Source organism: Bacillus rossius, chromosome 3, assembly GCF_032445375.1.
Source record: "Bacillus rossius redtenbacheri isolate Brsri chromosome 3, Brsri_v3, whole genome shotgun sequence".
Lineage (NCBI taxonomy): Eukaryota > Metazoa > Arthropoda > Insecta > Phasmatodea > Bacillidae > Bacillus > Bacillus rossius.
The window spans coordinates 41,632,025-41,655,094 of record NC_086332.1 but is presented as its reverse complement, the minus strand read 5'-3'; the positions used below and the strand labels follow the sequence as shown (position 1 = coordinate 41,655,094).

Here is a 23,070-nt window from a genome sequence, read left to right as displayed (position 1 = left end):
GATAAACAAGGTTTAACGTTCTTTGTTTAGCTATGATTTAACGAGCATTCCTAACTCAGAAAACTATGTAAGTTATCAACTGACGGAGTAGCTAGTGATAACGTTTGATAACCCTCGTCACCTTCCTTTACCTTTTTTTTTCTCGGTGAAAATACGTCACTAGAGTTTCGTTAAGCGTCTGCTTTACACGGTGCCTGAGCAACTCGAGTGAAAACTGTTTTCTACGTCACTAGAGTTTCGTTAAGCGTCTGCTGTACACGGTGCCTGAGCAACTCGAGTGAAAACTGTTTTCTTGCACGGGCGTTATTGTGAAATCTTAACTTGTGCTGGAATATTTCGCCAGAAATGTGTGTGTGTGTGTCCGCGCTTGTAGCATGCAATAAGCAGTTCAGCATCCTTGAAGGAGCAGGTGGATGGATATTCTTGATCTTTGCGGCATTGCGGCGGCTAGCGACTTGTTTGCGACGAGCAAAGTTGTTGCCACCCACGGATGGTTGTCCTCGGAGGGTAGAGATTTCCGCTGTCCATCCCCCCCCCCCCCCCCCCGCCAGTATCCCATTTGCGCTAAAATCACGTGGTGGGCCAGTGGGTTGTGCGTGGAGGTTTGGAAACTGGAGGCAAGCAGCTAAGCGTAATCACCAATACCCATCGTGAGCGGAGACGTAGGCATTGTGGACTATGCAGCGTCGAGTGGTTTGGTTAATGATGGACCAGTGCGTATTCAAACAGCTTCCAACTAAAATAGCTTTTATTTCTCTACTGGTCTTTTAAATAGGAGGAACGCATATCATAAACAGAGTTGCATTAACGTGACAATTTTATCAGCCACAGATTATTTATTCATTCATTACGTAATGATATTAAAACTGGTTCGCTAAACAAGCGTGAGGGGTTGACGTGACATTTTAAACATGGTATATAAGGTTAAAGGCACTTACATGATTCAGCAACAATCTTCTCTGAAATGCATGTTATTTATTTATTATTAATTAGTATATCAAGAATCGCCATAAAAGCGTATTAACTACGTAAATTTTCTTGGAAAAGTGAAAATAAAGTACTTGCGAATTTTAGGAAAGTAGATACAGTACTGCATTGTAGGCTAGAACATGATTAGAAATTATATATATAAATTACATGTATATATAATATAAAAATTAAATCCATGCAGCAGTGAACAAATATTAACGAAACATATTAATAAAAATTATCTTAGTTTCACAATTTTGATGTTTGCAAGGAGTTCATTAGTGGGTCTTGGCGGGATACGACTATGGGGGAGTAGTCTACGAGATACCATAATATTCGTGACGTCAACAACATGATGCGGACATCATTACAACCCCTACATTATTTTGGGATAAGCGTGGGAATATTATTTATCTTTTCTTTTTCTCTTGGGGGGGGGGGGGGGGGGCACGTCAAGGCGATACTCCTTTTCTTACAATCGTTACAAAATTTAACCAAAAAGCTAATTTATAGGTAAATAAAAATTCAGCAGATGACATACACGTGCTGTAAAATAATTAACTGTCAAAGAGCCCGCATTACTAAAACCAGATAATAAGTTACATTACGTTCAATCCAGTCACTCACCCGTTCTCACACAGATTTAAACAGGTATTAAGTCGCGAAGTGATCATGGTAAAAAGGTGTTCCAAAATATTATTTCAGTCTGTTTGCGAAATTAGCTAGTTTTTTATTACCTTTTCGCCTGGTGTAGTTTCTTTCCAGAGCTTGTTACTCGTAGCTGCAAATTATCCTGATACATATTTAGATAAATGTACGGGGGTTGTTTGCTAGCATAGAGTTGTTTGCGCAATGTGTCATGGTTATGGTGACAATGTATGTAATTGATATTGGCTGACAGATTCCGGCTGCAGTGCTTTATAGGCAAGGATACGTCCTTGAGTGAATTTGAACCATTTTAGCTGTTTATAGTATTGGGTTAGATGGTCTCGGAAATTTGTTTGAATCTTGCACAGCAGTTTTGTAGCTTCTGAAGTCACTTAGCTAGTTTGTCAGATCAGGGAACAAGATATTGCAATTATCAAAGTGAGTCATAATTAAGGCCGGTATTCCACTGTAAAATATTTTATAAAACATCTTTTATAAAATATATTTTCCATCTTTTAATAAAATATTTTATTAGTGCTTATTTTATAAAAGTTCTAGGCTGTCAAGTACACTACATAAAATATTGTTGTCAAAGAAGTAGTCAGTAATTGCATAGCATTTGATTGTTTGTAGTGTATTAAGTGTTCATTAAACAGTTAAACTTATTAACCACATTGCAGAGCTGCCAACCATTACGGATTTTCCGTAATTATTACGGATTTTAACCCCGAATTACGGAATTACGGAACATCGCTAGTTTATTACGGAAACGAGGCTTTGTGCTGCATGGTAACGGAAAAATTTACGTTTCTGCTGTGCGTGTTTCGTGAACGCTGTTTGAATACTTCGGTTGGTTGCTCAAATAACGGAACTAGTAAGTGTGCGCATGTACGATGTACTGTCGAAATAAGTAAATTAATTCTCGTGTTTTCAAATAATAATGGGATGGTATTACGTCCGTTGTACGATACAACTAGTACATATCCTCGGACTTATCGTTTGAAGGCTACTTACATCACGATAATTTTTGTACGGTACTTTGGCTAACCTGTGTTGTATTAATTTATTTCTTGAAAGCCATTTTTTTCATCATAGTGTTTTTGTCCGGTTTTTGTCGTGTCTACAGACGTGAAAATGTTTTTATTTTTTTCGATAGTGTTGTGTTCTTCAGTGCCGGTTGTAGAAATGAAGCGTGAGACAGAATAATGTGCATCTGTGGGAAAAAACACGCAAGACTTCAGAACTTTCCACTTAAATATTCAAAAGAATGGCCATGATTGTCGTTTTTAAATGTTTGGAACGCCACGGTTTTGTAATGTATGCGCGTGTGACTTTTCGATTGCACATGGTGAAAGGGATGACTGTAGACGGCATATTGAATCATAGAAACATGCAGAACATTTTAAAGCCGTGACTAGCAATAAATCTATATTTTCGTTTTTTCGCTACATCTGAAGAAACGAAAGTAACGAACGCAGTTATTGTTTACAAGTCCTTGTGTTTGTCTTGTTTGTTTACATGACATTTCTTATCGAACCAGGATAAAAGAAGCAAATAAAAAGACAGTTGTTTTAAAGTTTAACTTTGAATACATTGAATTGAAGATTCAAAATATCCAGTAAAATTATTAATATTTCTTACATATTCAGATGATTGTATTGTTCAAATAGATTTTTTTATGTATTAATTTGCATTGTATTCATATTTTTCTTTTTCTTTTGCATATTATTGTCGTTGTTTTATCTTGTGAGTGTGTTATAATGCCCCAGGAAAAATTTATCGTGCATGATTTACGCGTACTTTTTTCATATACCTAATTGCCATTACTGATGGGTGTGATTTGAGGTTGGCAGCTCTGACATTGAATTGTTTAAAGAAAACATTACTATGGATGACAGGCCCCCCACATCATTCTGTGGGCTCCGTTGCTAGAGGTCATGATGATTCCCCCCCCTTTCCCATTTTTTTATACTGAAAAGATTTTTAAAAAAAATTGGCTTCTATGTATATTGTTTTAGTTATATTAATTCTTAACCTTAATCACAATTATTTTTGTAATCTTAGTTCTTTGCACTGTACAGCATTTAATTACCTATAAAATATTTTACAGTGGAATACCGGCCTAAGGCCTGGACAATATTGGGTTTAATACTAGTGGAGAGAAATATATATTGTTACTTTAGTAAACATTAGGGTATTGGTGTGCTAGTTAAAACTTTATGGTAGTGAAAACCCCGGAATATAATTGGCAAACTAAAATAGTAGTAGTAAAAAGTAATCTCAAGTTTTAAAGTAGGTATCTAAAAAAAACTGGCACTACATTACAATAATTATAATACATATTCTAATTGTAATTACAAAGGGCTCGTTAGCACATCGGTAGAGCGCGCGTTGTTAACCTCAAGGGACGTTTCTAATCTCGCCATTTGGAATTTTTTTCCCACCTTTTTAATAACATATAATGTTGAATCAGCACAGTACTGTGCTGGTTTCAGCAGTAACTATTTAAATTTACTATATTGGTTTGATGAATATTAAAAAAAAATTCTGCGCCGGCTTAGCTACTTACGTAACGAGCATAAGACCACTCACTCACTTTCAGACCTCTGAGTAATAAAGGTCCTGGAAACATTGTGGTATTAACTGTTTAGTAGATTTTAACAAGATGGAAAGTATTTTAATAAAATTCCTTATCGAAATTCAGGTCCAGGGCCGGGAGTTAAAAGATTTTTTTCGAGTCTTTTTCGCTTTTATCGGAGCCATTTCTAGTAGTTCAAAATTTCCGTGCCAGGCATAAAAGGAGTAGGTATGGCATTCATGTTCCAGGCTTGAATGCACCCCAGCCATTTCTCGATCCAATCTACTTTTCATAATTTCCTGGAATCGAGTTTTCATTTCTCGAGGTTTAGGTCGCTTTTTCAGGATTCCTTCACTCTTTGGACTGAACCCAGAAGCCAAATTAGTTCGTTTCATGTAACTTGTCTCATATTTGACAGTTCTCAAAAATAGTACAATCGTACTACAGGGGCGCAAATCTGCAGCATTTCTCGCGTGATTACGCTTATGATTCCCCTTCCATAGGTAGGAATTCGCAAGCCCAAGCGCCTTCCCCCTCCCCTCCTGTGAGGAGCCATAAATTCCGTGGGTCCCCTGGGTTTACGAACATAGTAGTTTCAGAAATGATACTTGCAAACATTTCGTAATTTTACTAACAGACAACCACATCAAGTTGTTCACAAACGTTGCTGATACAACAGTGGAAGGATAAGTAGATTAAATTTACTTCTTTCGAGATCCGCCTAATTTGAGACAAGTTTCATGACAGGCTATATAGTAAATGTTTACTCTTTCCTTGTCGTTCTTGGTTTGTCGTCGGACACGACATCTGCTGGCCTTTGCTCTGTTGTGATTCATCTGGCCGCCTCGCTTCCTTAGTCTTAACCAGTTCCGATGATCTCTACAGCGCTGCTAGCCTCGTGAAAGTCCTTGTTTAACTATAACCGCGGGGGCGCTAAGGGCGACACTGGCTTGCACATTGCACGCCTCTTCGCCTCTACGGTCGGTATTCCAAGAGACAAAAATAAGGGCGTAGGTGTTGAATATGCTACACCTGTACCCTAACCGTATTCTTAGTGCACGATAGGACACGGCCGGTCTCTTATATTTAGAGAACGGAATTTGTTTTCCTGTCCGTTGCTGATCTGCTCACTGTTTGGTTGATTTCGTCCAGATGGCGGACTCTCGTCTGGAGTCATTTATTTATTGGGAATATTAGTAATATAAATTGTGTTTATAAACTTTTTAAAGTGTATTTATGTAGGTGAGGATATGTTGCCATGTGTATAATTTATTTGCATTATAAATTATTTAACGAATAATTAAAATATATAAATAAGAATAAACACAGAGCATATTAATTGATTTTCATTAATTAAAAAAATTAATAAAAATAATTTTACTTAATTAAATAATTAATTTTATACACATGTTTGATTGTTTATATTAATATTGAATACTGAGTATTTTTTTAAAAATAATTTGATAGAATTTATACTTTACCAACTGTACTTATAATATCACTCTAGCATTTTTAATATTTTATTTACGTTAATTATTTTCATTCAAAATTAAAGTTATTGTTTTATGCCAAGTAAGTATAACTTTAACGTGCATACCTGTACATATGCAAATACACCTCTTTTTTTAAACTTCATGTACATACTTGCTGTATGCATTTGTCAGCGTTGCAACTCTGTAGCGTCTGTATGTTGGCTCTTCTTTTAAAAAATGCTCAGGCCTTGTGTATTGTTACGAACGCGAGAGACCAGACCACGATGCCAGGTTCGCAGCTGACTGGCGGCCCTGCACGGCCACTGGCGTCACGCCCCGGGTCACGTGCGGTCCGCTGACTAAGGCATGCCTCGCGCGCCTGGCCGGATTACAAGGGTTGTCGCTACCCCCTCCCCCCCTCTGTTCCTCCTCGTCGTCCTGCCTCGGCGCTGTTATCTATCGCTGAGAGGCCTTGGGAATTTCGCGGGCCGCCGCGCGGAGTAGCGAGAATGAACACCGCCTCTCTCGATGTTTCGGGCGTCGGGTCGGCCCGGGATGACGCGACTCGTCACAGCTGCTCTCGTTGGTTCGAGAAGGACGCTCCTGATGTGCTTAAGCCGCGACGCCGGCCTCCGCGCGAGTTCGGCGACGGGGTGCCGCGAGAGTGCCGAGTTCCGAGCAATGGCGTAGCCAGGATTTGTGTATGGGGGGTGTTAAGAAGCATGGCCCCCCCCCCCCCCCCGTATTAAAGCGGGGGGTCTGGGGGTCCTCCCCCGGGAAAATTTGGATTTTAAGGTGTAAAATGGTGCTATTTTAGCAGTTTTCGGTTCTTAAATTTAAATATTGTAATGGTAAAAATTTTATTCATTTTAATATGAAATTTCTTTGAGTGATAAATAAGAAATTAATTAAAGATTTGGTGCAAGGGGGGGGGGGGGGGGTTCGAACCCCTAACCCCCCCCCCCCCGGCTACGCCCCTGGTTCCGAGCGAGTCCCGCGACAGTTCCGGAGTTCCGTGGGCAAAGGTGTGACATCGGCGAAAAGAGTGAGAGGCCCCAGATTGGCGCGACGCGGAGTTCGACTGGATCGTGAAAGTGCGGCGACTGAGTGGCGCGAGACTGTGTTGACAGGCGCGTGGTAAGGGGCGAACCACTCTTGAGCCTAGCTCCATTGAGGAGTGCGAACTGCGGAACTTGACAGACACTGAGTGACTTGACAATAATCATTTTTAAGTACAATAATTTATTATTAATGTAAATATTATTAATTAATAAAACTTAAATGGGGCTATCCCTTACGAACTCAGTTCTACCTACATAAATCTTAACAGTATGTTACCTTCAGTATTTTCACGGTTCGCGACAGAGGCAGTGGTCGAGTGACTTCTACAGTTTTGGAAAGTTTCGTACTTTTGTTGCTTATGGACCGTATCAGAAAACAACTCGTAGAAATCAGTTCAGAGTTGGCGACGCCCTTATGTTAGGGGTATATTATCCAAGACGTTCGGGTGAGATGGCAAATAAGCACGGCCATGTTGGGCCACATCAGAAACCAAACTCGCGGGGTTATTACAGATCGTGTCCAACCCGATTCCCAACAAGGTGACAAATCGGCAGCCATTTTAATAAACTGTGCCTTGCGCGAGGCTAAAAACAGTTAAACATCGCGGAACCAGCATGCTACTTGATGCACAACATTATTTGTTTGTTTACGTTTGCACTTGAGTAATGGGAGAAACCACAGCGTATCTGGTTCAAACCTGATGGCATTTTTTTTTCAATTATCATTCTTTGGTAGCAAAATTGTTCAAACAGAAAATACGTTATTACTTCTATTTTGTTTATATGATTATTTTTTATTATAAGTAGAAGAATAAGGGCCATAGGCCTACCTTACATGAAATAACCAAACCAACAGACTGAGATGTGTATTAGAATTTATTATAGCAATTACTGAAACAGTGGCGGATCCAAGGAGGGGCACCAGGGGCAAGTGCCCCCCCCCCCCCCACGAAAAACCAGTTGTCGGCTACATTAATATTTCCGACAAAAATGATTGTTTCTGAAACCAATAAAATATTTTAATATAATTAATGAATTTCTTGTAGAATCATAACATCTGGTGGTTGGATGTTATGTGTAGTGTGAGTAGATTAAATACAAATGTAGTAATTTTAAGACATTTTTTCTCTGGCTATTCTGAAATCCTAGAGTTCCCCCGTCCGAGGTGAACCTCTGGATCCGCCACTGTACTGAAACAAATAATATTTAGTTTATTATACATGAATTATTGTGTTCAAAATGCAATAATACGTTTTATTAAGTTGAAACAAATTTCCCCGCTGTCCGGTTTCGAACTTGCTACTAACTATACTCATGCTTATTTGTTCTTTGCACTTCGCCACTCTGTTACGAACAAAAATATGGCAAAAACGGTTATTCAAATTTTCTCAAGTACTTTTTGAAGTTGAATTTTTTTTTCTTGTTATGACCATTAAAGTGGACAGTGTTTACCAGGATAGTTTCGCTACCATAAAGTTCAATTTGGCACACAGACACGCTTGATACGTCCTCCGATGTTCACGAAAGTGAATATACGAGTTAATGGCGCCAGACGCGGGTCCGCCATCTGGACGAATTCACTGAAAAATTGAACTCATGCGCATGTGTAGCAGTTTGGGCAATAGATGGGTCACGGATTGGTCACCAAAATCCGTTTCCTAAAATTAAGGGACTGACAGTCTAAGGGTTTGGGAACGGTAATGTGCTCTAGGAATACGGTTAGGTTACAGGTGTAGCATATTCAACACCTAAACCAAATAACTGTAGCAGATAAATACGGAACAGGATTTAGTTAGCTAAGCAAAATCTTGTGTGCCAAAAATGTTGAAGCAAAAGCTTTTTTTTTTTATCTTACAGCACCTCAGTAGATTCGTCAGGGCCTTTGTGAAAAGGGATAGCGAAAGTGGAAAAAAAAAAGGGGGGGGGGGGGGACAAAATTCCCGGGGGTCTTGCATTTTTGTGAGGGAGGGGTAAGTTTCGAATCGAAATAAGTTTAATGTGTGAGACTATACTTATTGTAGAACAATTACAGTTACATAGCTAATATAATCCATTGGAAATCTTATAAGTTAGGTATGCGATGTGTGCAGATAATCTTTACAGTTATGACCATGGTAACGTTTACTATTTAGATTTTTTTTAAATTTAGGGTTGGTGTAATGGTACAATTAGTAACGGGAGGCGGGCCCTTCGCCCTTTGCCCCCGGGCCTTTCGTTTCTCACGACGACCCTGAGATTTGTAAGAGACAATTCCGATACTTACTGTGCATTGATATTGGGTATAGAGACAATGAGTACTAACGTCGACTTTATTCAGAATTTTTTTTGCGACACTCCAGTAGCGCCGACCTGACGTATGAGTACTCGCAATCTCTTTCTATTTTTATCTCCTCTCTGTCTCTCTTCCGTGCTCTTTCTCTTTCCCCCTTTCTCTCTTTCCCTTTCTTTCTCTTTTCCTCTATTTCCATCTCTCTTTCCCAATCTCTCTCCCTCTCTCCTCTTTCGCTCTCGCTCCTTCTCTCTTGCTCTTTATCTCTCTAGCGAAATTTTATGGGCACTATTTCATAGCTTGTTGTACAAGCTATTGATAGGTGCCTATACGGTCTCGCTAGCTCTATCAACAACATTTTTATTTAGATTTAAACCTGCAAATACATTTAATTTTTTTTCCCTATATCTTTCAAAGTGTAAAGTAATTAATTTTTAATGTTTTTAGTTTTTAAAAATGATTTTATGCATCTTATAATACTGGAAAAAAAAATTGATACTGAAATCAACCAAAAAGTTTAGTATTTACAACATTTTTTATTATAAAAAATGTAAGATTGTATAGTAAGTATTGGAAATTTAATAATTAAATCTTGAAAATTAAATGTCATATCGCAATTTTTTTATAGATGAATGTCTTACTATTTCACAAAATAATCATTAAATTATAACTAAAAATGAAATTGAAAAGCCTGTGGTCTTAAACTTTTGTTAGCCACCATAATATCAAATACTGTAATAGGGACAATATGGGGAACTGTTAAAGAAATGCGCGAGACAAGTGATGTCAGCGAACCTGGAGGTGTGGAGTGTACCTGCGTTTTTTTACCTGCATGAAATTAGTTACAGTAGTGGAATCTAGTGGCGTGGAGTGTAAAATAAGCTTGAAAGCAATGCCGTAAAGTGTCTCGCACTTCGCCAATGTTAATTGGTCAGTGTTTCCTATATTGTCCTATTACGATATTTGCTAATATGCCACACCACAGTGTTGACCTAAAGAGACCACCTCCTTGGTGCCTATATTGTTACGAAACGTAAGCAGGGCCGCGGCGCGCGCGGGTTCGGAGCTGGCTGGCGGCCCAGCACAGCCACTGACGTCACGTGGCCGCCGCTGACGTGACATGCGATACGCGCGCCTGGTGGATTACAAGGGTCGCCGCTTCCCCTCCCCTCCGCTCCCCGCGCGATGCTCTGCTTCGGCGCCGTTAACCTGACACCTGGTAGCTGTGGGAATTCCGCCTGCGGTCGCGTGAGCTCCCGACGCCTTTTTCGATAAATCTGGCGTCGGGTCGGCGCGGGATGACTCGACTAGCCCCAGCCGCGCTCGTCACTTCTAGAAATGGCGCCTGGGCCTATATAAGCCCAGGACGCCGGCCTCCAGGCCAGTTGGTTCCGCGGCGACAGTGCCGCGGAGTTCCTGGGCGAGGAGTTTCTCAGTGATAGTTGGGACGCGAGAGTGCCACGGGTGCGGCGAGAGTTCCGAGCGAAGCGTCGAGCGAACCTCGGCGAAGGGAAGTGCGACGGCGGCGACGGAGTGCCGCGACGGAGGTCCACAATGGGTGCGGCTCAGCGATGTGTGCGGTGTGTAAAAACGGAGTGACTGGGAAATAGACATTTCTTTAGGTGTAATTAATTATTGGTCATTTTTAGAAGATCATTTGTTAGTGACGTAGATATTGGCAATCAATAAAACTGGTGTAGTAAAATCTTTAATTGGGCTATCCATTACGAACCCAGTAGTTTCCCACACGACGATTTATTATTTTATTTTAATAAATCGTAACAATATTGGTTTTACATGTGTCTAAATTACACTCTTTAAGGGGCCCGCCTCGTCAGGGATGTATGTGTGTTAGTAAGGCGTGATAAGCGCGACGCTCGCTGGTGCTTCTATCGCGGTATAACCTCTAAGCGCAAGGCTCTGAACTGGCGCGCAGTCTTCTCGTCGTCACAGGATAACTGTGAAATTTAAGCGGTGACCGTAACATCATAGGGCGGAGAAATTAAGATAAATGTGTAATGCAAGTCCCTTAAGTGCTTTCAAGAATCTGTACCAGATGTTTCAAGCCTAAAATTACTCTGAAAACACGCGTTTTAGCCATTTATCTCTTATAAAAATATAGTTTAATAACTTAATCCGAAATCAAAAGTACTTTTCGGCCCTCAGCGAACTCTTAGATGCTTTTTCGCAAACAGACCCCACTCGGATATCTTGAGTAGTTTTGAAATCGCGTTGTTTTTCCTGAAGCTCTGCACACCGTATGTATGGCCGGGTAGGCGGAGCCCTTAATACGTTCACTGTTTGTCATGGAGGAAAAAAAATCATAAATGCAAAAAAAGAAATGTAAACATAAACCCACAGAAAACACACTTAAATATTAGACAGCCCAAGAAGTCCGTGGAATGAATGTAGCCATGAAAAAAAGAATTAACAGCACAGACGAACAACAGTGGTCTAACAACGGTGGTTAAGTTTCAGCAATAACAGTAAATGCAGACAGCGCAGCAAATATTCCAACACAGCGATGAAGATAAGCAGATATGAACAACACAGTAGGTTTCCTATGACAAAACAGTTGCGACGTTTCGGGAACTGGCATCTGTTCCAGTCATCAGGCACCAACAGTTCTGGTTAAAAGCGCGCGGTCGCTAAGGGTGACACTGGCTCTCGCATCACACGCCTCTACGCGCCAGGCACCGAACTGGTGTGCAGTCTTCTCGTCGGTAGCTCGCCTATATGATAATCGTAGCGGTGATCCTAAAATCTATGTTGGAATATTATACATAAAGGCTCCCTGCACGTCCCTGTACCACTGTGTGTTCGAATTTTTCATACCTGAAAACACCTGTTTTAGCCTTTTTCACTGTCCATAAATACACGCTGTATACGAAACCACGGAACGAAACTTTTATTTGTAGAAACATACAATGGGTCTTAAAATGCTATTCGTGATCACACACTTGTAATAAATGCGGAGCGGTTTGTAAATGGCGCGTTAACGCCAGGAGCTCTGCGCGCCGTTTGGCCAGAAGGCCAACTTAGTATAGTAATTTCCTCGGACGGCGAAGTCGCACCGGCGAGCGATGGAGTTCGCGGCACGCTCTTGGCTGGTCGCTGGTCGCGGAAGGAGTGGAGAGAGACCTAATTTGGGACCTGTCCTAGCCGCCACCCGGCGCGGCGGTGGAATGCGCGTCGTTCCTTGTGTTCTCTTGAGGGCGGGTTCCGGGAACGGAGAAAATGGGGTCGCGCCGGTCGCCGCGGGCTCTTCCCGGAACGCAAAATGCTTTTGTTCTGCTGCTTGGGACGGCTTCATCTGCCAACAGAGCTGTCAAAAACACGCGTCCAGGCGGACTGTAGTTGGCGCGTCGTTGAGCTTTTAGCTTCTAAAATCTATCTCGTAGCCAGAAGCGTAAGCAAAATTTATTTCCTTGCCCGGAAATTGGGGGGCAGGGGGGGGGGGAAAGGAGGAAAATGGATCAACTTTGTCCGCTGTTTGCTTTCTCATTATTTATTATCGCCTTTATTGCTGGCGAAGTTAAGACGATACTTCTTTTCTTTCTTACACATTTTCTGCTATTACATTAAACATTGAAATTTTACAATAATAAGAATAACATAAACATAACAGATGATAAGATAGCAAATAGAAAGCAGAATAGAGCTTTAACTAACTGTTCGAAGTATAAGAGGTAACAATTACAAAATTTAACTAAATTTAAATTCACATGTAACTAAAAATTGAGCATATGCATAAACGTGCTGGAAAGTAATTATCACTTTAAAAAATGCCTCTGGATATGTCAAAATAAGATAACAATAAGCAGCATTACATTGAAAACCAGTCACTCATACATTCACACACAGATTAACACACAGATTAACACATAGATTATAGCATTTAGGTCAGCCGCGAAGTCATCGTGGTAAGTAGGCGTTCCAAAGATTTTTTTTCAGCGTGTGCTTGAAATGGACTATTTTTTTTTGATAGCCTTGTCGCCTTTTCTAATTCATTCCAGTGCTTGCTACTCGTGGCCGTAAAAGATACTGACAAACATTATTTCCTTTTGTTGGTGGGTGTTTTTAAAATTCGCAAAATTACATCTACAAAGGTTGAGTAATTTTACAATTTGTCGAGTAATTTTTAAAAACTAGTACTCTTGGTGTAATTTTACACCAAATTTTATATAAAACCAAATTGTGTTATAGGCTTAATTAAAATTGCTTGAGTGTAGGCCTACACGTATCACAATAACAAACGTGTAAAACTACACATTTTGATGTATGGATGAGATTACACTTAACAAGCATCAAATTAAACCGCGTCCAGTTAATTTTGTCACTACAGTCTACTTGTAGACATTGCAAAAGTGCAAAATATTTATGAGTAAACTAGCTTTTACCCGCAGCTTCGCTCGCGTTATGTCCTAAGTATCAAAGATCATTGCAAATAAAATAAAATATGGTAATTTTTTTTTTATTGCGTGACTGGAATTCTAACATACGATTTAGCTTCAAAGAAACTGAAAACATGCTTTATTGATATATGTTTCACTATTACAAAAAAAATTCAATCCTAACATTTTAAAAAGTTCAAAAAAATTGAGTAATTAGATCCACATCATTTTCACTAAATTACAAAATTCTCTTGAAAATAAAATATAACCTTCAGCATCAATGTCCAAACAACAATCACCAAATAAAATAGACACCTAACCTCAAAAATTTAAAAAGTTTAAGTATTGCTTGGCGGTGACAGAAAAATAAAATTGGATAGTAGGTATTTGACCGCCGGTATTATATTATTAAATTAGCGAATTATTTAATTTATTTATTATACCTCCAAGAAAATATGTACAAAGTTTCATGATGATCGGTTAAGTAGTTTTCGCGTGAAAGCGTAACAAACAAACTTACATTCACATTTATAATATTATATTTTGTCACATGCAATAATTAGCGATCATAGGTAAATAAACACTGCACAAAACACTATATAGGTAAGAATTTGTTTCGTGTATCAGTTGACAAAAGCAAACTCATTAGGGTAGGTAACCTAAAATCCAAGAAAAAAAACACTGACATTGACAGTTTGTTGTTGTTTCAACTTTTTTAAAATTTGATATGACTTGGAGTCAAATCCTTCAAGCCGTATTTAAAATAGGGATATGAAATAATAAAAACTTAAACTTATAAAACACTTTTGGTAACACTGGTTTTGTTTGACTGATGTAATGGCTTGAAAACTGATGCATTTTAAAGTAAAACAAATAAAATAATATCGCGAAGCCGACCAAATTGAACTATTCTATTTCGTTTTTTTTTTGTTTATCTGTGCTCCAACGCACACTGTTTTGATAGATATGATTGAACTTTGTACAGAGGTAATAAAGTGCAAATTGACTCTTTGACGTTAGGAACATACCTACATTGTTTAAACAACAGTGAGTGCTTGTAACAATACAATAGCAATAAACGTTTGTATGGGAATAAAAAAAGGGCTGGTTTTAGGGTTTTTCCGGCAATTATTCGAATTTTTCTCGCCGTAAAAACCATCTTTGAACTTCAACGAACATTTAAAAAAAAGAATTGGCCAAATTGGTCCAGGCGTTGTTGAGTTATGCGCTTACCAACACATTTTGCGATTCATTTTTATATTATAGATGTACAGCTACCAAGGAACTGCAAAAAATAATTTACATTGCAATTTATACTGACAAAATCCCATTTAATTGACGTTAGGTTACGAAAGTGGTATTCCCATTACACAATTATTTTTAATTAGTACGATGGATAGGAAGTTAAGGCACTATTCTAACAACCATAAGATCGTGGGCAGGGTTCCCAACGATAGGGAAAACAGGGAAAATTCAGGGAAATTGAAATGGGTCAAAAACACAGGGAAAACTCAGGGAAATTTGTTGTGCGGCAATCACAGTGTGTGTATATATATTTATATATTGATTAATACATGTATCACAAGCACATTTTTTCTTAAAAACAAAATCGGAAAGTTGGGGTGCGGGTCGTACATGTAAATCAAAGTAATAGATAAGCCACGAGTCCCGGGAAAGTTTGGTTCACCATACAGCTGTGACGTGCCGAATTTCATGCTAGGCGGCCCCGGACCGTGCCGAGCTGCGCCAAGCCAGTTGTAGAAAACGGCGGCACCGTAGTTCGTATACGTTTGGCCGTTTGTGTCATAACTTTGAAGTATCCAGTATGCTGGAAACTTTTTGAAGATTGTTTAGTGAACATATTTTCATTTATTTAGATGTATTTTTTCAAAAGTGCTTCAGCTGTGGTGGTGTTTTTGTATCACTGTAATTTGTGTTGTTGGTAGTATTATGGTATCATGACGAGATTTTTGCCTATCAAACACAACAAAAACACCGCTAAAATAGTTACACATTGTGTTATTCTGAGTCAAGAGTTCTACAGAAGAAGTTAAATATATTTGAAATTTTTTAGTCAATTGTGAGAAGTGTGTTTTTTCCCAGAAGAAATCAACGGCGGTCCTCTTATTATTTTCTCATTAGAAATATAGGTTACGTTCACGGGTGTGTGCTAGCTCAGTTTCCTTAATTGTGCAATGAAAACACGGTGAAACTTATGAGACTAAGCGATTCAGTATCGAATGTGTTTTGCTACTCTACATTAGGCCTAGGCCTATTCTTGATAGTCTGAGTGGATAATTGTGTGACATTCACGATGTCTAAATTCAATCCTGCTTGGCTAGATGGATCACTGTTTCCTGACTGGAAAAAGTGGCTACGTCGTGTTGAGGGTGATGAAAATAGTGCAAAGTGTATTTTGTGTAAAAAGGTATTTTCTTTGAGTAGTATGGGTAGGCAGTATGTGAAGAGCCATCAAGAAGGGAAATTTCAAAAACAGTTGGTTACTGCGAGCAGTATTTCTGCATCTATGTCAGCATACTTAACAAAGCCTTTAAATCACCAAGAAACGAAGGGATCAATTATTTCAAGAGTTTCCACAGCACCAAATTCTGAATTAGCATCCAGCACACCAGCATCCTGTTCATTGTTAACTCATCATCATCATTCAGTGCTCTGAAAGAGGAATCTTCAGGCATGGTAAATAAAATACATTTTCAGGGAGACAGTAATGTCAGAAAGGCAGAAATATTGTGGGCATTACATGTTGTTATGAAAAAAGACAGTTTTAATAGCCAACAAGGAATAAGCAATTTGTTTGCTAAAATGTTTCCATATAGTTCCATTGCACCAGAAATGTAGCTTAGTAGTACCAAGACTGCATACTTAGTTACTTGCCCCATATTTTTTCCACAAACTTACAGATGAAATCAGATTCACAAAATACATTGTTGCATGCTTTGATGAATCCTTCAATAGGGTATAAAAGGTACAACAAATGGACATAGCTGTACGTATATGGGACGTCAACAAAAATCAAGTAATGACCAGGTACTGGAATTCTTCATTTTTAGGCCATTCTACAGCTGAGATCTCTTAAAAGGGTTTCAACAGGAACTAAAGGATGTGGAACTATCCAAAATTATACAAGTATCCATGGATGGGCCGAATGTCAATTGGTTGTTCATGAAAAAATTGAATGCAAAAACTAAGGTGTGCGAAGAAGATCCAGATATTAGACCTGGGATCTTGTGGTCTCCATGTTGTTCATGGTGCCTTTCAAATGGGTTTTAGAAAGACCGGGTGGGATGTTGTTCAATTTTTAAGGGCCATATATTCTGTGTTCAAAGACTCACCTGCTCGACGATCAGACTTCAGACAAGTTACAAGTTGCAGTGTTCTTCTGATCAAATTTTGTGATTTGTTGGTGGTTGGAAAATGTCCCAGTGTGTGAGAGAGCAATACAAATTTTTCCTCACTTGAAAATTTTTTTTAAGACCATTAAATTACCTGCTACATATTTTGTTGAGAAAGTGAAGGTTTGTTTGAGGGATCCTTTGTTGCTAGCTAAGCTGAGTTTTTTTTTCCTGACAATGGCTTCTTCACTTGAACCATTTTTAAAGAAGTTCTAAACATTAAAACCAATGTTACCATCTCTGCATAAGGAATTGGAGGACTTGCTAAGAGAGTTGCTGGGACGTTTCATTAATATGGAAATTTTGAAAGCCAAGATAACTGCATATCAGCTTATTACTTTATTAGTATTAATTTGGACGATGTAAGTCTGGGACTTCCACTCGCAAAGTTGAAAATTGGATTTGCTGCAAAGCATGAGTTAGGTGTGGTTGATGTAAAATAACTTCAGAAACAAAGGTTCCTAACAGAATGCAAAACATGCATGGTTCAGATTGCCAAGAAACTTGAACATAGCCCAATAAAATACAAAATGGTTAAAGCTGCTTCTTGTTTGGACCCTAGAAAATTGTTGGACAAACAGGAAGAGTGTAGGACAAGCATGGATACATGTTTGCAAATTCTTATGTCTGCCAAGCACCTAACTGCTCTTCAATCTGATAGAGCTAGTGTTCAGTTTACCAAATTTGTTACTAATATCAATTCTGACAAACTTGCATCATTTCATGTACACAATAACAGATTGGACACTTTTTTTGCAGATATGTTGATTGGAAAAGAACAGTTTAAAGATATATGGCTTGCAGTGAAAATTATATTAATTCTCTCACATGGTAATGCTTTTGTGGAATCTGGATTCTCCATCAATAAGGAGATGCTTGTTGAAAATCTCCATGAGGAATCTTTGATTGGCCTGCGACGAGTTTGGGATGGAGTTAGTAATGCTGGTGGTGAAAATTGTATTCAAGTATATCAGGAAATTATCAAATATGCCAGAGGAGCAGCTTCATGGTACAAAGGTGCCCTGGAGTAAAAATGTCAAAATGAAGAAGAGGACAAGAAGTTGGACAGATATTGTAAGAAAGAAAGAAAACGCAAGACTGTAGGAATTCAAGAGCTGCTAAATAAAAAACTGGAAATAGAGAAACAAAAAGAGCATTTAGAGATGAAAATTAAAAAAATTAAGAAAAATATTTATTGGGCTTAAAGAATAACCAGTACATATTTGTAATATTTTGTGAATGTACATTGAATATGCAAGATACCTAAACATTTTTTTCCTATGCAGCAGAAGTGGTATAACATTAGGCCTATGTATGTCTAAATGTTCACAACAATTTAGCAGGTAATAAAATAGCTGATAATACCCTTATGTTAGTAGCATAGGTATGCCTGTATATTATGTAAAATTATTCTTATTGTGATTAGTTTATTTCATTTTTTTTTAAATTTAGCACAGGGAAAATATATTATAGGACAGGGAAAACTCAGGGAAATTTACAGAAACAAGTTGGTGGGAACCCTGGTGGGTTCGATACTCAGCTACGTTTATCATACTGTTAGAAATGTTCTTTTGAAGAATCAATCATTGATAATTAAAAATCGCTCTGAAGTATTCACAGCGATAGGCTACAAACCATAGTAAAATCTTATATTACATTCTGATGTGTTAACATCTTAGCTCTCGGTATACGGCATTTGGTAGAAGTAATTTCGTGAAGGGAACGGAAGTCGATTGGAACGGAAGTGTGTCCCTAAACATGGTGTTGCCATGTGTGGCAGTCTCAGAAATCTTGAAAAGATGGTGTACCCGCGTGATTAATCCGTTTTTACTTTCGCAAACATTGAGTGATGTACGAAGGGTATTGGTGTGCCAACAACCTTTTGAACTCTCTGTTGTTTAGGTTCACATCCTCGCCACTCCACCCGCCATAACAGTCCAACAAAGTGACCGCGAGGATATTAGCTGTATTGAATTGGGTGCCAATATAATGTTACGAATGTGGGAGGCAAGAACGCGACACGCGCCCGGTACCCGGACGGCCTGGCGGGCCCGCACGGCCACTGACGTCACTCGCGCATACATTCGGGGATTGGAGTGGCCCGGCCTCTCCACCTCCCTCCTTGGCGCTGTTACCTATCCCTTAGCGGCCTGGGAATCCCGCGGGCGTACTGGTCACCACGCGGAAAGGCGCGAATAAGCGCCGCTGTTCTGGATGCTTCGAGCGTCGGGTACGGCCTGGGATGACGCGACACGTCACGACCACTCCAGTCGGTTCCAGAAAGACTGCCAGGGGTATAAAAGCGGCGAAGCCGGCCTCCGCTGGGGTCCCGAGAGTTCCAACAGGCGAGTGGAGTGTGGTGCGAAGAGGACGAGGCGCGGAGCGACGGGACCGTGCGAGTACGGCCGAGTGTCGCGAGACTGTGTGTGAACAGGCGCGAGGTAGGGGGCGAACTACTGTTGAGACTAGCTCCAGTGAGGAGTGCGAACTGTGGACTTGGCAGATACATAGTGATTAGTGAACAGACATTTTAAGTATGATGATTTCATTTGTAATGTAAATGTTAGTAGTAAGTAAATAAACTGTAAAATATTAATTGGGCTATCCTTACGAACCCGTTTCCACCCACTCGTAACAATATACACACTATTCCTCCTTTCGGCATGTAGTTGAGATTATGAGCTGTATTTGAATTGTTTCATTTTCGTAGTATTTATTTATTTTTAGCACCCAAATCATTGTTCTTGGTTGCAAATTTTTTTGGTTTCTAGATTAGATTGTTACCAAACACAGTTTTCACGTTGTTAGTCGGGCTTTGTAAGAAAGTGTTGTGAATCATCCTCCCCTCCTCCCCACTTCATTTCCACATCCCTCGCACGTAGCAGTGTCTTTTTCTGAGGAACTGGCTCACTTCTTTGTGTTTCATTCCTTGGCGTAGATGATGTCATGACATATGGGATGAGGGGGTTTGGGTTGTGTTAGTTCGGGGGATAAAGTCCGCTCAGTGACCAGGAATGTTTCTTGGAGCTGGGGTCGATGATGACGTCGGACGTGGCTTTGACGTGGTTTCTCAAAGCTGCGTTCTTAAGACCGGGCGTGGGAAATACGTTACACCGAACTTCCCAGTCTTGCACGGTGGCGTGGGTTGCTCTTAAAATAGAACTCAAATCACCCAGTTGCGTGGCCAGTTAGTTGGACCATCAAGACGTCTTTATTTGCCCATCTAATGGGCAGGAACCACCAACTGTGACTTGGTAAAGTCACGCACTGGGCGCCAATAAACAGTGAGCTAAGTGGCACATTGTTTCCGATGGAAGTCAATCGTCGTCGCAATTTTTATTTTATATTTTTTTCCATTATAGAATTTTCCGTTTCGCCGTGTGTGATGGTCAATCGTGTAAGCTATTAACTATGTTTTATGCCATTCATTGATTGTGCAGAAATAAAAACACTAAAAAAAAAAGTCCAGCTTATTCTAGAATCACAATGGCGCGACGCGTAATACGCGAATATTTTTCTAACCAATCACGTTCAACGCATCCATGACGTTGGGCGCGACACATGGCGGTCGAAACAGACTTCCCGATTAGAAATGTTTTCTATTTCCCCCGCGACTCTACTAAAATGAACGTCAGAATATTAATTTCAAAATATGGTTTAACTATTGCGTTGGTAATACTGTTGTTTATTCGTGTATTTTTGAAGGGTGTGTTTTCTAAACTTATTTGTGAGAGCACTTAAATAAGTACACGTACGCCAACTGAGTGTTACATTTCCTACAAGTGTTGAGGGCTGTCGTACATTTGTTGCATGACAGGCACACACACTTTATATTGAATATTCGTCAGTTTTTCTCAGGAACGTAACTAGACTTCTTGGCGCCCTTCCCCCCCCCCCCCTTTTTTTTCCCCATCAAACCAACCAAACCGAAACCTTTCCCGAGAATACTCATATCGCTACCACATATTAATCCCACGATTAAAAAAATAATATTTAACTTGGATGGTAAAAAAGTACTTTCATTTATTTACAGTCATTTCATTTTCAATACATAGCAATTTGGATAGTACGCGAAAAATACAATTTGTGTAAATATTTGACGACATACCTGGCGGTATCTTTCAATTAAAATAATTCAGCTCATCTGCCCGCCAACATTTTTTTTCCCGGTTCTAACACGATACTCAAGTAAATATCTATAGTGAAGATGACTGCCAGTTAAGAGGCCCCCCCCCCCCCCACGCCCTCCGTCATATGTGGTGTCAAGGCACAGGCCTCCGTCTGCCCTCCACGTAGTTAGTCCCTGGTTTAGCTCGTCGCGCGGGTGAGAAACGTATGTTCGCAACGAAGCGATATTCTGCTGTCCCGAGCGGTGCATCGGACGGTTTTTATCCACGTGTTATTGAAGGCGCGAGGTGACGCTAGGATCACATGGTTGCCGCCTGCTGACAGCCGGGAAGTGGGATATAAAAAAAGACTTCGACTCCCGTGCGGTGCTGGACAATGGAAGCATTGTATTTCGTTTTCGCCGATGCTTTGCACTTTTAATGTAACTCAGACAATGCGCAGTGAATCATTTATCGAAGGCGCTTGATTGCGAAGCGAAAGTGTTATTTCTGCTGTTACGACAAAAAAAAAATGAAGGGACGCATTTATCGATATTGTGTACCATTATTTACCCCAGGCCAACAGCTATTTAATTTATAAATGGTGTTGTTCATTGATTTAAATTATTTTAATGTATGGTACTATGTGAAATTGTTGTAGCGCTGAAATAATGCGAAACGTACTAATAATTTTTTTTTTAGTATGAACTTTTGCCTATCCTGGAATTAAGAAGCATCTCGCTGAGGAGGCTTATTTGCGCTTTCATAATCGTAACTGTGAACAAGGATTGATAAACGTGAACGTCAGAACTTGTGTTTTATGGAAAACTTTATGTATATTTTAAAAGTTTCCTGCTTGTTAGCGTATAGGCCCAAATATGGGCAGTATAGAACATACAAGCACCCTATCCATAGATTAATTGTGTCGGTTGAAACCACCCCCGCAAAACTCCCTGCTCCCCTGCGAATCCTGCCTACAGTGACTAGCAGGCTTCATTCGCACCGACGATGTACTGACCACCGTGAACGACGGCGGCAGCAACGGGGACCCGGGAAACAAGGTCCTCATGAGATTCGTAGGGACATCCGTCACAGATGAAGCTCCTCGCGTGATTTCCAGAGGATCAAGTCGAGACACGAGGTATCGGGTGAGCGTGCTGGAAAAAACACCCTTCACCGGTTGAGCTCCGAGCATACACCGTGCGTCGACTTTCACTCGTCCAGTTGCGTTCCGACACCCCATAACTGCCCAGCGTACATATCACGAATTTTGAAACACTTGTGTGCAAAAACTAATTTGTCGCTCGCTGGAGCAACTCAGCAGCTTACATCTTGTTGTGACTGTAATGAAATAAGACAATAGACGTTTCTATAACTTTACTGTTTCAACACCACAATATAACTGAACGCCCAGCAGGCTATTCTTTTACAAAACAACAAATTCGCAACACGGAAATTACACCAACTTTACAATACTAAAAACACACTTACCAACTGTAACATATACAACACATCTCAGCACAAAGGGTCCTCAATAGAATTAGAAAAGCAGGAAAGAAAAGTAAAACTCTTGGACTTCCAAAAAGACGAGCGTGGAGGTGGACCACAGTGAGTAGAGCATATATACCCACTGTGTAGGCAGGCGTCTGGGCGCAGCCTCCCTGTCCACCCGCCGGTAAGACACTGAATACAGGAAAAGTCACAACGAGCGATAAACAAACGACCCCACGACAAATTTCATGGACAATTTTACTTCCGACGAGCTTCGTAATTTATTAACACCGAATTGGTACGTAAGTTTTTTTTTTTTTTTTTTTTTTAAGTCCATTAACATCACGAAAGTTTTGATGCATTCACCTCGTGACTGGCGCAAGTGACCATCTTGATACCTTTAATTAAAGGCCTTTTATCTCAAAGAAGACTTTTTTCGACCCAGAACAAATTGACAGATTTGTTGTAACCCTTTGTCTATTCGTCCACTGAAGGGGACAGTTTATTTTTAAACAAGAGTTAATCGATCCGTGAATGTGTGGGTTAAGGTGTAACGACATTCTAGTGTATATACTGTATGGCTATGAAATAAAAAAAAATTACTTTTATATATTATAAAATAATTTTAAATTAATGTTAGTATAACATTATATTATTAATATTGTGAAA

The 23,070-nt window shown here is 39.7% G+C and overlaps 2 protein-coding genes across 2 annotated transcripts in view; one reads left to right on the top strand and one right to left on the bottom strand.

Annotated features, from left to right (window-relative positions):
• Window positions 1–23,070, top strand: part of LOC134531278 (E3 ubiquitin-protein ligase TRIM71-like) — a 61,160-nt gene that overhangs the window by 1,500 nt on the left and 36,590 nt on the right. The window lies entirely within an intron of this gene.
• LOC134530566 (dnaJ protein homolog 1-like) overlaps window positions 1–23,070 on the bottom strand; it is a 108,565-nt gene that overhangs the window by 56,970 nt on the left and 28,525 nt on the right. The gene's annotated exons all lie outside the window — the stretch shown is intronic.